The sequence below is a fragment of the Polypterus senegalus genome, chromosome 3, assembly GCF_016835505.1.
Source record: "Polypterus senegalus isolate Bchr_013 chromosome 3, ASM1683550v1, whole genome shotgun sequence".
Taxonomy (NCBI): Eukaryota; Metazoa; Chordata; class Cladistia; order Polypteriformes; family Polypteridae; genus Polypterus; species Polypterus senegalus.
In genome coordinates this window covers 112,044,252-112,059,727 of record NC_053156.1, presented here as the reverse complement: position 1 = coordinate 112,059,727, position 15,476 = coordinate 112,044,252, and positions in this window count along the sequence as shown.

The window sequence follows — 15,476 nt, the reverse complement described above, 5'->3', positions numbered from 1 at the left end:
GTCAATTGTCAAGGAACATTAATGTGCATTTTACTCGTTATCCTTAAAAAACAAAACCCTGCCCGCTGCCATCCACAACTACATCACCTTTCTGCCAGAAAGTACTGCAGTTCCTGGTTAGATTTTATAATGACTTTTTATTTTCTTTTTATTTATAGATGGATTTTACAGTCCAGTTAACGTTTTTAACAGATTCTAAAGATGTATACACTAAGCTTGATAAATGGAAGCATAAAACTAAAATTATAACTATAAATGATCTCTCATTATCTGTGGGGAATGTCTTACTTCATTGCCAGTAGTTATTGTAGGATTCAATAAAATAAAGGAATTTGATAAACTGTAAAATAAAGAATGGATTGTATATTATGTCATGTGTAACATTAATAAGTACAACTTTGCATATAAAGTGAATTCCTCAAACTGTGCCCACCCTGTTCTTAATGTTATTTACTTGATTCATAGTATGTAACATTAGCATCTGGATGGTGTAAAATGCTAGGATTGCCCATCACATGTAATAATCTCTTTTTTATTCTCTTATCAATTTTATTTTGTATTTTATCTCTTTCTATAAAGTTCTTCCATTAAGTTGTTAAAATTGCTAATTCCTTCTTGAGACTAAAGGAAAGGAATGGGCTGGTTATTATGATTTAAAAAATGCAGCGTCTCAAATGCTTAAAAACAAATTCCCTGAATCTGGGCCTGAAATTCACATAATGCTGAAAGAAAGGGATGATGAGTGCCTTAAGATTTTATTTCAATTTGATATTGCTAGTGGAAATAAAGCAGCTGGAAAGAAAAGAAATTTGCATCTTGGGAATGGAAAGCTAATACTAGTAAACGTGGACATCTCATATTTTTGTAACGTCTGCCATTCTCATCACACCTTTATGCTTTTACCTTGCACTCCACAGGCAGCTGAGTAATTAATTCAACAAGTCTTAGTGAGTTTATTCTTTATATTTCATTTGAATGACTACGTAAAATGCAAAGTGCTATAACACATATTTAGAATTTTAAGCAACGGGCATGATAAATATTAATCCTTGTCAACAGCCATACCACATGCACTTCAGAAAAGGTCATCCACCTGAAGCTAAGCATGTTCGGGCCCGGTCGTTACTTGGATGGGAGACAATCTAGGATACGCTTGGGTTGCTGCTGAAAGAGGTGTTGGTGAGGCCAGCAAGGGGATTTTACCCCATGGTCTGAATGAGGATTCCAGTGATTGGGACACTTTGTTGTAAAAATTGAGCTGTCCTTCAGATAAGACATAAAACTGACTAAACTCACTAAAGCATGTTGAGTAGTGAGAAAAGTACTATATAAATGTAAAGAATTATTATTAAATCAAAATTACACCTTATGAGAACTATTTAGATGTTGTAGTGGACTCGACACTAAAGATTTCCAGACAGTTTTCAGAAGCCATTAAGAATGCTAACAGGATGTTAGGTTATATAGCACAATGTTTGGAGTAGAAGTCCAAGGAGGTAATTCTCAAGCTTTATAATGTGCTGGTGAGGCCTCATCTTGAGTACTGTGTGTAGTTTTTGTCTCCAATACATCTATTTATTTGACTCATGCCTTTATCCAAGGCAATTTACAACATTTATAGTACAATTGGTTACATTTCTTTTGGTTTGCCATTTGGAGCACAGACAAATCAAGTGACTTGCTCATGGTCACACTACAAAACCAGTGTCTCCAGGCTACACAAATGATATAGCAGCTCTGGAAAAAGTCCAGCCTTTTCAGTTTAAGCAAATGATGACTAAGAGGAGACATGATTAAAGTATTTAAAATTATGAAGGGAATTAGTATAGTAGATTGAGATTGTTATTTTAAAATGAGTTCATCAAAAACATGAGGACAGAGTTAGAAACTTGATAAGGTTAAATTTCACACAAACATTAAGAAGTTTTCCTTCACACAGAGACACATGGAATAACCTACCAAGTAGTGTGGTAAACAGTAGGAATTTAGAGACTTTCAAAATTCAATATTATTTTAGGAAAATTAAGCGGAAAGACCCGGCGAGATTTGTTGGGGTGAATGGCCTGTTCTCATCTAGATTGTTTTAATGTTCTAAATAGTAATGAATGTCACTGACAAGGTAAGTAAACCTCTCTACAAGGTCAACACTCTCTCCGCAAACAGACACACTGCTGATGGCTGTGCCCAAGAGGTCATTAAAGGCCTGGATTTTGTTTTTTATCCAGGACACTCGCAAGCCCAGACACTCAGACTCCTCACTCAGTCTCTTCAGTGCCCTGATCAGAGCCTCCATTGACTCTGCAAAGATCACAGCATTGTCAGCAAAGTCAAGAGCAGTGAATCTTTCTTCACCAACAGATGCCCCACAGCTGCTGGACCTCACGATCTTGCCCAACACCCAGTCCATACAAGCATTGAACAGAGTAAGAGCAAGAACACACCCCTGACGAACCCCAGAATCAACTGGGAAAAACGCTGAGGTCCTGCCTCCGCTCTGCACAGCACTCACAGATAGATAGATAGATAGATAGATAGATAGATAGATAGATAGATAGATAGATAGATAGATAGATAGATAGATAGATAGATACTTTATTAATCCCAAGGGGAAATTCACATACTCCAGCAGCAGCATACACGTGTACAGGCCAGCCATGATATCCAGCAACCTTGAGGGGTTCCCATGAACCCTCAGGATGTCCCACAGGGCTGCTTGATCAACTGAGTCAAACTCTTTGCTAAAATCGACAAAGGCTGCAAAGAATCTCTGCTGATATTCATGTTTGCACTCCATGAGAACCCTTAGTGCCAGCATGAGATTGATGGTAGACTTCTTACGTGTAAAACCAGACTGTTCTGGTCGCTAGTAGGTGAGCAAGTGATCACATATCCTATTGAGGACAACCCTAGTAAGGAACTTACCCGGCACGGAAAGCAGTGTTATCCCCCTGTAGTTGCTGCAATCCAGGCGATTACCCTTCCCTTTCCAGATAGGGACTAAAAGTACAGTTTTCCAGTCAGTTGGGATGATGCCAGTCTCCCAAATGGAAGCAAAGATGTGAATTTCCCCTTGGGATTAATAAAGTATCTATCTATCTATCTATCTATCTATCTATCTATCTATCTATCTATCTATCTATCTATCTATCTATCTATCTATCTATCTATCTATCTATCTATATATCAAAGATTGCTTGCAATGCCAGGAGGATGGCCTTACCACCAGCCTGGAGAAGTTCACAACAGATCCCTGCAGCCATTCCCCCCCTCAGCTAGTTCACCACCTGTGTAATCTCAGTCAGATTGGGTGGTTCACAGCTAATTGGTGGATCAGCCTCAAGAACCGTAGAACCAGAGATATCTAACATCCTAGCCGGAGGATCAGCTTTGAACAACTGCTCAAAGTAGCCAGCCCAGCGGGTCACAACTGCAGTGTCATCCGTATGGACCATTCCATCAGTTGCCCTGACTGCGACTCTCCGTGGAACAGATTCAGATGTGCGTAATACTTCAATTCCTCTGTAAGCAGGACGTGGGTCGCTAGAACACAGATGGTGTGTCACTTGCTCACAGATTCCTCTAACAAACGCCTCTTTATCTGCACTCAGAGCCCTTGCAGCTATCCTTCTCATTTCCTGGTACAGACCAGAGTTGCCATTGAGCTGTGCACTGTAACTCCTCTCGATGATATCCATGGTGCCCTGCGAGATGAAACACCTCCTTTTGGGAACACCGGTAACTCCAACGCAACCTTCAGCAACCTTCAGGGTCTTGTCACGGAAGGTCTCCCACATCACATTAGGATCGGCAAATCCGAAAGTTCCTCACACAAACTACATGCAAAATCATTAGAAACAGCCTGGTCTTGGAGTCTGGCCAAGTCCAGGCTCATTTTCCTAGTAGGTGGTAACCTACTGGACCTAAGCTGGATCCTAAGAGTAGCGACAACAAGTCTGTGGTCAGAATTCACAAACTGGGCACTTCTGTAGACCATGCAGTTTTGCAAGAGCCTCCAGCGTCTGCTGACGAGAATGTGATCGGTCTCCTTCACTGCACCACCAGTATTGGAGTACCAAGTCCAACGATGCGGTTCAGGGCACTGGAACCAGGATCCAGCGATTTGCAGCCCTTGACCTTTTGCGAAATCAAGGAACATGGAGCCACTTTCACCACGGTCACCAGACCCATGGGGACCGAGACAATCCTCATAGCCAGCCGTGTCAGTGCCAGTGGTAGCATTGAAGTCAACAATGACCAGAGGAGTGTCACCTCATGGGCACCCATCAACCACTGAGCGAAGCTGTGAATAAAATGTCTCCTTCGCCGAGATATCACTCACCACGGTCGGAGCATAAACTGAGACAACAGACAAGGCACCCAGGGAGTGCCGTAATCTGAGTCCCATAATAGGCTCGTTGAAAGGAGTGACGTTGGACACCATTGGAAGAAGCCAATCAGCTACAGCAACGACTACTCCCCGAGTATGACAGCCATCAGACCGACCAGACCAATAAAAGGTGTATCTACCTACAGAGATCTGACCAGTCCCCGGTCTGCGCACCTCAGAGAGTGCTGCTACTGAAATGTGGAGTTTGATGATGCAGCAGAGCTACTCCCGCGGAGAGCGAAAAAGAGTCCTTTCTGTAGTCTCGGAGCCTTGTGAAGTTTTTTTTATAGTTCCTGGAGTGCCAATCTTGTCACCAACCCCCATGATTTCCCCGAAAGTTGGAGAACCACTTGCAGGGCCAGATGCAGTTTAACGTCATACCCAGGACACAATGTTATATATGTTATGCTACAAAATCTGAGAAGCAGGAGGGTGCAGGTGGGGTATACTGAGGCACTGATATACGCATATAACATTGCAAACTTGGAATAAATGCATAAAAATAAACAAAAAAAAAATTATGTAAAGGGCTGGGCACAATAGATCAGGGGCTTAAGCATACAGAATCCAACCCATCCTAAAACAGCTGGAACTGACTTGGGTAAATAGTCCTGCTTTTGTCAGAATCAGAGTTCTGCTGATGATTACTCCAGTGCCAGCAAAGTACTATTTTGCTATCTTAAATGACAATTTTAATGTTAATTTATTTACAGTCTACTTTATGCCTAAATTGTGAGATAGATTAGCAAAATATCCAAAGTGCTCTGCCACCGAAAGTAAAGCAGATCTATTCTTTGAATGATAGAGGCATGAAAGGTAGTCAAAAATCTAGGCCAACATCAATACCAAAAGGTCAAATATAGTAACATCTAAATTCAAACACTAAAACAAGATACTTGGTCAGGAAAACAGACCTCAAGAATTGTAAACCAAGAAACCAAGAAAAACTGCACTTACAGTAAAAGTCTAGGTAAATGTTATCTGCAATCTCATACAACCAGAAAGTCTACAACACTGAATTTTTACATCTTTGAACCTGTGATAGTCATGTGATCTTAAATCACAGGCTGTTGTTTATCCCACCTGTTATTTTCCTGAAGCTGTTACCCATAATCCCTGTTGTGGGGCATCCAGTAAATTTAGTCTTGAAACAAACCATAAATTAATTGATAACCAAAAAATAAGGTGTATAATTAGACCAAGGGATAAAACCAGACACTCCACCAGGGGCATCTGTAATAGAAATTTAATTCAAATTAAAACAAAAAATATATCAGCAGTTCAGAAAGTACCATGCAGTTTTAAATGCTGTTTATTGAACATTCGCTCTCTTGGCACTAAAGCTGTTTTGGTAAATGATATAATATTAAGTTCAAAATCTGATCTGTGTCTTCTTACTGAAACCTGGCTTAGTAAATGTGACACTGTTCCCCTAGCTGAGGCGTCACCAGATGGATACTCGTTCCTTCATAAGTCTAGAGATTCTGGTCGAGGAGGAGGCCTTGGAATAATTCATTGTAACAAAATGCAAATCACTCCTAAAAATTTAGGCAACTTTACATCCTTTGAGGCATTCATTTTAAATATTAAAACAGATTTCAACACAATTATAGTGCTAGTCTACAGACCACCAGGGCCATATTCATTGTTCATGACTGAATTTAGCAACCTTCTGTCTGATTTGGCTATAAATTATGATCACGTAGTTCTGATGGGGGATTTTAATGTACACATTGATGTGGAAACTGACACTTTTAGCAAATGTTTTACTTATTTGTTAAATTCAGTAGGATTTTGTCAGATTGTCAAAGGTCCAACTCATAATCATAACCATACATTAGATTTAATTATAACTTACAAAGTTGAAATTCAAAATTTAAATATTACTCCATTAAATGTAGTTATTTCCGATCACTTCTTAATTACGTTTGATTTAGTTCTGCCCATGCCAGCACACTCGCAGATTAAAACAAAGACAGTGCGACATCTAGATTGTAATTCTGCTTCAAAATTTATAGATACCTTGAGTAAGTCGAGTGTAATTGTGGAAAACCATTTAGATCAGTTAACATCAAATGTAAACGTGGAAAACAATTTAGATCAGCTAATATCACATTATAATGTGACCTTGAGAGATGCTCTGGACACAGTGGCTCCCCTAAAACAAAAGTGATCAAAGCACATAGAAACTCTCCCTGGTTTAATGAAAACACTCGAGCTCTTAAATTAGAGTGTCGAAAACTGGAGCGCAGATGGAGAACAACAAAGCTACATGTCTTTCAAATTGCATGGACAGAGAGTGTTAATAAATATAAAAGAGCCCTCTTTAAAGCTCGCTCAGAATACTATTCTACATTAATAGATAGCAATAATAAAAATCCTAGGGTACTTTTTAGAGCAGTGGCTAAATTAACAAATGGGAATTCAGATCAACAGTGCAAAATACCAACAGATATTAGCAGTACAGACTTTATGAACTTCTTCAATGAGAAAATTAAAAATATAAGATCCCAGATCTCAGCATCACAGTACAAACCAAATACTAGCTTAGCAGACCCTGTCGCATTGCATTCAGCACTTTAATAATTTTAATCCTGTAACTCACCAGGAAGTCTTAACTTTAATTACTAAAATGAAGCCCACTACTTGTTCCCTAGATCCAGTGCCAACAAAACTAGTAAAAGTGCAATGGATGTTCTTGCAGCCTATTCTAACCATTATCAATAGTTCATTACTGCATGGCACAGTACCTGATGCACTAAAAGTGTCAGTCATTAAACCTTTACTTAAAAAGTCAGACCTAGACCCACACATACTAAATAACTATAGGCCTATTTCAAATTTACCATTTCTCTCTAAAATACTAGAGAAAGTAGTCGCCAGTCAGCTTCAGTCACACCTTACACATTACAATTTATTTGAGAAATTCCAGTCTGGCTTTCGCACTGGTCATAGTACAGAAACGGCACTAACACGGGTTGTAAATGACATTCTGATATCCTCTGATGAAGGAAATTCCACTGTAATTATGTTGTTGGACTTAAGTGCAGCATTTGACACCATTGACCATTCTATTTTACTGCACAGGCTAGAAAACGATGTTGGGCTTACAGGCCCGTGCTCGCTTGGTTCAGTTCTTATTTATCAAATCGATTCCAGTATGTACAGAAATGCGCAGACAGTACTCCATCATTATACACAGAAGTTCAATATGGTGTCCCAGGGCTCAGTACTGGGACCTTTACTGTTTTCACTTTACATGCTTCCACTGGGATCTCTCATTAGGAAACATAATGTTAATTTTCACTCGTATGCAGATGACACCCAGTTATACCTTTCATTTAAATCAAATGAAGTTTCTCCGATGTTGTCTTTAATTAGTTGTGTTAGTGAATTAAAGGAATGGATGAATGAGAACTACTTGTCTTTAAATACAGATAAAACAGAGATGTTAATTGTTGGAGGGAATGACGCTGATCACAGCAATATTTTGTCATCATTTAACTCAGTTGGAATCCCAATTAATTTTACTGAATCAGCCCGCAATCTAGGAGTTATCTTTGACTCTAGCATGTCATTTAAAGCGCATATTACAAAGTCGTCCAAAACATGTTTTTTCCATCTTAAAAATATTAGGAAATTAAGGCGCTTTCTAAATAAACAGGATTGTGAGAAATTAATTCATGCATTTATCTCTAGTAGGATTGACTACTGCAATGCGGTGTTCACTGGCTGTTCAAACTGTTCTCTATACAGCCTCCAGTTAATCCAAAATGCGCTGCAAGAATTATTACAAGAACAAGAAAATATGAACACATAACCCCAGTTCTTAAATCTTTACACTGGCTCCCAGTTAAATTTAGGGCAGATTTCAAAATCCTCCTTTTAACATATAAAGCATTAAATGGCCAAGGTCCGCTTACTTGTCTGAACTTATCATGACTTACAAACCTGAGCACATTAAGATCTCAAGATGCCGGTCTGCTTAGGATTCCAAGGATTAATAAAATAACAGTGGGAGGTCGAGCTTTTAGTTACAGGGCCCCTAAACTGTGGAATGGTCTTCCTGCTTCCATAAGAGATGCCCCTCGGTCTCAGCCTTTAAATCCCGGCTGAAGACTCACTACTTCAGTTTAGCATATCCTGACTAGAGCTGCTGATTAACTGTACATACTGCATCTCTGTTGTTAGTCATTAGCACTATAACATAAGTAACATGATAATTATATTTGAATACTAACCCTCACCTATTCTGTTTCTTTCTCGGTACCCAAATGTGGCCATTGGTGCCACGCCCACCTGCCAAGTTGTTTGCCTGCCTATGGTAAAGTCATCCCTGATGGAGGATCACAGGAATCATGGGAAAGAGGGGTCCTTTCATCGGAGCAATGTTTCAGCCGTGGCATGGCCAAATGGAGATGCAGCTAGATGGATGAGGTCTCCAGGACTCTAAAAATATCCAAACCTAATTATGTCATATCATCTACTGTTAAACCGTAATTCTAAAATTTTTATTATTATGCTGTCTTAAGGAATTGTTCTGTTCTGTATATTGTATTGTATTGACCCCCTACTTTTGACACCTACTGCACGCCCAACCTACCTGGAAAGGGGTCTCTCTTTGAACTGCCTTTCCCGAGGTTTCTTCCATTTATCCGTACAAGGTTTTTATTGGGAGTTTTTCCTTGTCTTCTCAGAGAGTCAAGGCTGGGGGGCTGTCAAAAGGCAGGGCCTGTTAAAGCCCATTGCGGCACTTCCTGTGTGATTTTGGGCTATACAAAAATAAACTGTATTGTATTGTATTGTATAACACCGTACACTTGCGGTTGACCTTATAACAGTGGCAAAGCAACCATCAACAGAAATTCCTCAACATTGTGGAGCCTATGAGAAACCAAAATGGCATCACGGGAGTATACTCAAGATGATTAACAGGGTGAAAATGAATCTAGAACAAAAAGCAAATGCCAGAAATAGAATCCTTGAGCATCATAATTGTATTCTGCCCATAAAATCTTCCACAAAAACCCATGCAGAGAAAAGTCAAGCAAAATGACACATTTTATTGGCTAACTAAAAAGATTACAATATGTAAGCTTTCGAGGCAACTCAGGCCTCTTCTTGGAAGAAATGCCTTGGAAAAATTAGAGTAGCGCACATGGTTCTGAACCTGAGAAAGACAAGCTCTGCAGGTGGTTGAGACCTGTCTGAGTAGGGTAGCGCTACCTGAAGAAGCTGGCATAAAAGCAAAACTGTGTTAAATAAGGAATGAAGTGAAGCAGTTTTCAACTAATATCAAGTTTTCTTAAACACACATAGGAATATATCAGAAGTTACCCTGAGCATTTTAGGAAATTAATTTTAAACACCTAACATTTTTCCAGTTCACAAATTCCAAATAAAAATGGGACATTTCAATTTCCTGTTTAATATATTCCCACCATTAATGGTCCTCCTGAGGTAAACCATGTGATTCTAACCAGTAACTTTTTAAAATAAGTTATGTGTATTATAATGGAAAAGTAATTAGCGTTTTTGATAGTAAAGACAGTTGAAGGAATATATTCTAGGGTGATCTTCTGGCTCCATTTTCTTCACACAGGTTACTCTTTTTCATTCTTCTTCGCTCACCACTACATTAACTTATTCATTTGCTTAAGCATGTATTTCCTGGTTACTAATGATGCCGAAAAATATCCTATTTTCTTCTTAGTGGGGTCCTAATCTGCCATTGTTTTGAGGTTTGATTCAACAGCACTCACATGCTGATTGAGAAGATGCCCAGTGAGGGCACTTAACCCCATCAATAACACCCAAAGCAGGCCCATGCAGCTGCCGATGACTTTAATTTTAGGTAAACCCTTAGCCTCGGGTGAAGATGCAAGTTGGGAACCGCCATTGCATCTGTTAAGGGGTAATGAACCTCAAGAAAAATGTGATATCACTGATCATCTGTGATATTGTCATCTATCTGGGGACCATAGTAAGGGAGCATTCATATCGTCTCCCAGAAGCTAAGAAGGCAGAGGGAGTACTGGAGAAGAAGCACAAACTAGATTTAGGGGTCACTGAAGAAAGTCACAGCCCCTGGTCTAGTACTATTATTTTGGTTCCCAAGCCCAACGGGAGTTGGCGCTTTTGCAATCATTTCTTTTAGCAAAACCAGGTCTCCTGTTTTAATGCCTAGGGTGGACAACCTCTTGGAGTGCCTGGATAGTGCTTGGTTTCTGGCCAGCCTCGATATGATGAAATTCTATTGGCAGATTCCCCCTGACCAACTTGTTGAAGGAAAAGTCCAGTGGACATTGGTAGTATTATGTTCTGCCCTTTGGGCTACATGGGCATCAGGAGAGCTTTTAGCATCTAGTGGACCGATTGCTCAAACCCCACAATCCCTATAGTGTGCATTCACAAAGGAACCATGTACAGCATATCCTGACTGTCCTCTGCAGCATCTGCTATGCTGGTCTGCAGATTAACCTTGAGTTGTGCTATTTTGAGCTGTCCAAAGCCAACTATTTGGATTACATGGGCGAGCCTTCCTAAGTCTCGCCAGGTACTATAAAAGGTTTGTAGCCCAATTCTTTGAGAGGACTGCATCTTTGGCAGACATCACATGAAAGTGAACTCTACAACAACAACAACGTTTATTTATATAGCACATTTTCATACAAAAAGTATAGAAAAATAAAAGACACAGTAAGAAAGTAAAACAAGTCAACATTAATTAATATAGAATAAGAATAAGGTCCAATGGCCAGGGTGGACAGAAAAAAAGAAAAAAAATCCAGACGGCTGGCGAAAAAAATAAAATCTGTAGGGATTCCAGACCATTAGACTGCTCAGTCCCACTTTAACACAGTGGCATGAAGTTCAAAGATGAAGTCAGTATTCTGACTTGAAAACAGCCTTAATGTCCGCTCCAGTACTTATCACCCTTAATTTTACCTTGTCTTTTCTCATCCAGACTGATGCCTTGGACACTGGCCTTGGAGCCATGCTAAGCCAAGTTCCATATGGAGCTGAATATCCTGTCATGTACCTCTGCCAGAAACTGATGAACTGGAAGACAAGATACACATCAATTAAGGGTGGAGCCCTGGCCATTAAGTGGGCAATAAACCAGCTCAGGTAATACATGTTGGGGCAGACGTTTGTTCTGCAGACCGACCACACTGCTCTTTAGAGGCTTTGTTTCCACAAGGAAAGCACAAGGATGTTATTTATTGTCAGGAAACTCTTCACAAAGTATTCTCACCACCACAGCCACAAATAAATACTAAATGTAATATTAAAATCTTCTTGTTTCTTTATCTCTTTCTCCTCCACTCCTCCCAGCAAGCTTCGTCCACCTACCACCCGACTCTGGCTCCTCACTGTGAGGCTGGCAAGTCCTTTTTATAGTGGCTAACCCGGAAGTGCTTCTGTTCTTCCTCCCACATGGTCTGTAAGCACTTCTGTATTAGACAGAAACCCCATGCCATTAGGGTACTCCACAGCACCCCCTGGTGGCATCCATGATACCCAACAGGGTTATGATATCAAACTCCGAGTAACATGATGTCCTGTGGGCATCCGGGGCACTGCTGTTACCCAGGGGAGCTGCCATCTAGCATTTGGGGGAAGACAGTGACCTAAAGTAGCCGCCTTCCCCCAGGCTTCCATTTTTTGGGTGTCATTTTGGAGTTCAAAGATGAAAAGGCAAACTCCACACTGACAGTGTCCAATCTGACTCCAGAACACTGGAGCTATACAGAAGCAACATTAATTCCTGCATTAATTTGCCACCACACCTAATTGTATCAAGTGATATTCATAAATGTATATATTACAAACCTATTTCTATGGCAGTAGAGTAACTGTTTTTTAATAGATGAGATTCTTTTTCAATACAATCCACAATACTATATAATTTTAATAGCATGATCATTTTCATCAATTAGGAACAAAGGAGAACTATCTCCTTAATAGGATTGAAGGGGGTACCATCCCATTGCAGGGCATAAAGACACACACACCCACTCATATACAACAAAAATATGTGCATTATGTATGTGTTAATAATAATAGATATCATCACTGACCAAGCATAAAAAATACCATCTCCCAAATACTAGAACTATTTCTTTATCCTGCAATTCATAAATACATAAGCACTGTATCCAAATGATAAATTAAACACTTTGTTGAAAGACCCTCCTAGCTAAAAACCAAACATTTCTACTTCTTAGATAACACTCTTGAATATGGCAAGTCTTCGCTGTATCTTAGTAGTTTTAATAGATGTCACTCTTTTTCTATGTCAACAGCCAGAAGTCTGTGACACAGAGCTCACAGGAAGAGGTATGAACATCACAAAATGAGTCTGTAAACTAAGCTGCCTTTCTGCTGATGCACATCCTTTTACACAGGATATCAGAAGTCATGGCACAAAGGGTTACAGGCATTTAGGGCTAGTAATGATTGATGCTGGGAACTCAAAGCATAACAAATTTCTTGAAGTGAAAGTCACTCTCAAGCTTCAAACCAAAATCTTATGTAGTATCGCTTCTAAATGTATCTTTCTTTACAAAGGAAAAGTAAATGGGTAAAAGATACAAATAGTAGTCTTAGTGAAATTTTAAGTTGTATAAAATAAAAAGTAGAATGGTCTTGTAAAATGCACTCTTTTTACAAACTGGTAAAAAGTGTGTTATACCTAACTTTTCTGTAGACTTAATGAGCTTGATCATTGTGGGATTTGAGGTCTGGGGAATATACTAAATATCATCTGCTCACATTGTAACAAAGACTCCTTAGAGGTCTCAAAGATGTTAACAAACAATTGAAAAACCTTTGGTACATTTCCCAACCCAAAGGGTATGACTATCTGATATCCCAGTTAAAACCTATGCATTCTTAAGATCCATCTTTATAAAAACAAGTGGTTCATAGAAACAGTGCAGTATTTACGTATAAGCTACACAAGCTATAGCTTAGGGCCCCTGCCTTCTTGGGGGCCCCCAAAACAAATCATATTTGGCACTTACATAGAATATCTGGACTTATAAAGGGCCCCATGTCTCAAATAGCCTAGGGCCTTATCAAGTCTAAATCTGGCTCTGCATAGAAATGATTCTGGAACTGTTCGTGAAACTGTAAATGTATCCAATAGACTGGATAGTAGTTCTGTACATTTATCTTGATGAGTGCTTAGTAATCAGAACAAGGATGGAGTCTCCAATCTTCTTCTTAACAAAGAAGCACATGATGATTAAATGACAAGACAGCTAAATAAGCCAGTTGGTCTAATTTTCTTAAATTTTACTTTCCATTTGCCTAAATGTTTGGGACTGACATCAGCCCCTGGGTGGTGAAACACCTGGTGAGAGCTCAAAAGCTCAATCATGTTCCCTATTAGATACTTATGAGAAATTAAACTGTAAACTTGGTGTTATGCCAGATTATTACAAGGTGTATACTCATGTAGCTGGGCTTAGATGGAAAAAGAGCATTGAGAAGAAAAGACAAATTGCGGTCAGAAGTCTTATTAGCCACTTCAGCTGATTAAGGTTTTCTTTAGCAGACCTGGGAGTCTAGTATGAGCACATTGTGAAGGGAGCACGTTGTGACGAAATAACGTGCACAAAACAATTATAAAGAGTTGGGGAATTGCCCCGTATATTGCTTGTAGCAAAAGTTGGTCGAAAATGCGGAAATTATTCAAACATTAGACATTAGATAATCGTAGAGGTGGCTATTTATACAAGAAAATGGCTGCCGGACATGATTAAAGCAGAAGTGATGTCATCATTGGTGGACCGGAAGTGGCATCATCATCAGAGGCCGGAAGTGACGTCTTGAATGAGGAAGTAGAGTTGCCATTTTCAGAGATGTGGGTTATTGCAGGTACGTGTGGATTATTGATCTTCTTTGTTTCTATAAGGTTAGAAAGATTGGCATCAGTACCATAAAACAACCCCCATCTGTTAATAAATCGCTCACCTCTGGGTTTGTTGGCTGCCTCCTAAGCGCATGTGTGTGACAACGTGTTATACTTAAATGATTGCTGAAATGAAAGGTGACATTCCATACCGTTAATAAATATCTATTTTTGTGTCTCAATGTGTAATTTCTTCTGTAAACTGCACAATCATTTTAAAAATATCATATTCACATAACAATTTGGACAAAAACTGTCACCAGAAATGGAAATTATTTTTTTTAAACTAGAATAAGAATTTTTGCCTTGTATTTACTAATACTCAGGTATTTCACAATCATCACATAGCTGCTTTAGCGTTGTTACTCTCAGTGCGAATATTTTAACCCATTATATCTATGTGTAGTATAATAGCTATACAGCAGCTAATCGGAAAGCTCTACAGTGGATTGTGTCGAAAATGCAAAGGATTATCGAGATACAACTTCCAGTCCTGGAGAACATTTATAGCACATGCTACCTAAGGGAAACCGCCAGCATCTTCATGGATTCCACTCACCCATGCCTCAGTCTATTTGAACTTCTTCCATTCAGCAAATGCTTTAGAGCCTGCACGTATCCAGCAACGCTTCGGAGGATTTCCTGCATGTATATTGTACTTATGCTTTCATATTTTATTTTTTTCATTGTTTTTATCATATTATTGTAGGGTTTTGTTTAGCATTTTATAGGAAAATTAGTTTATGGTTGAGTTGCATACTGAATCTCTTAGTACCATATAATGGCAATATGGGAATTCTATTCAATTCAATAGAAGAGAGTATGTATTTCCAGATGATAATTCCTGGCTTTTAAATCGATTTAGATTTTCAAGAGCTATCCTCTTAGAGCTGGGTGCTGTGTAAATACAAGCAGACAAACAAAAAAGCAAAAAAGGTGTGGGGTTCCATCCCTGTATATTGCAGAATACAGAGTAATCACAAGAGACTGTGCCCAAAATGGAACTAGAAAAGAAAAGTATAGTGATTGTTTTTATAGGTAGGGGAAAGGAAGAGGCGGGTTCAAGAGGTAGTACCAGTGGATGTGAAGTCAATAGGAGGGCGTGGTTTGGAAAGGAATGAGGAAATTGGTTATGGCTTAGGTCGTCTTGCCTTCAGGTGATCTGTA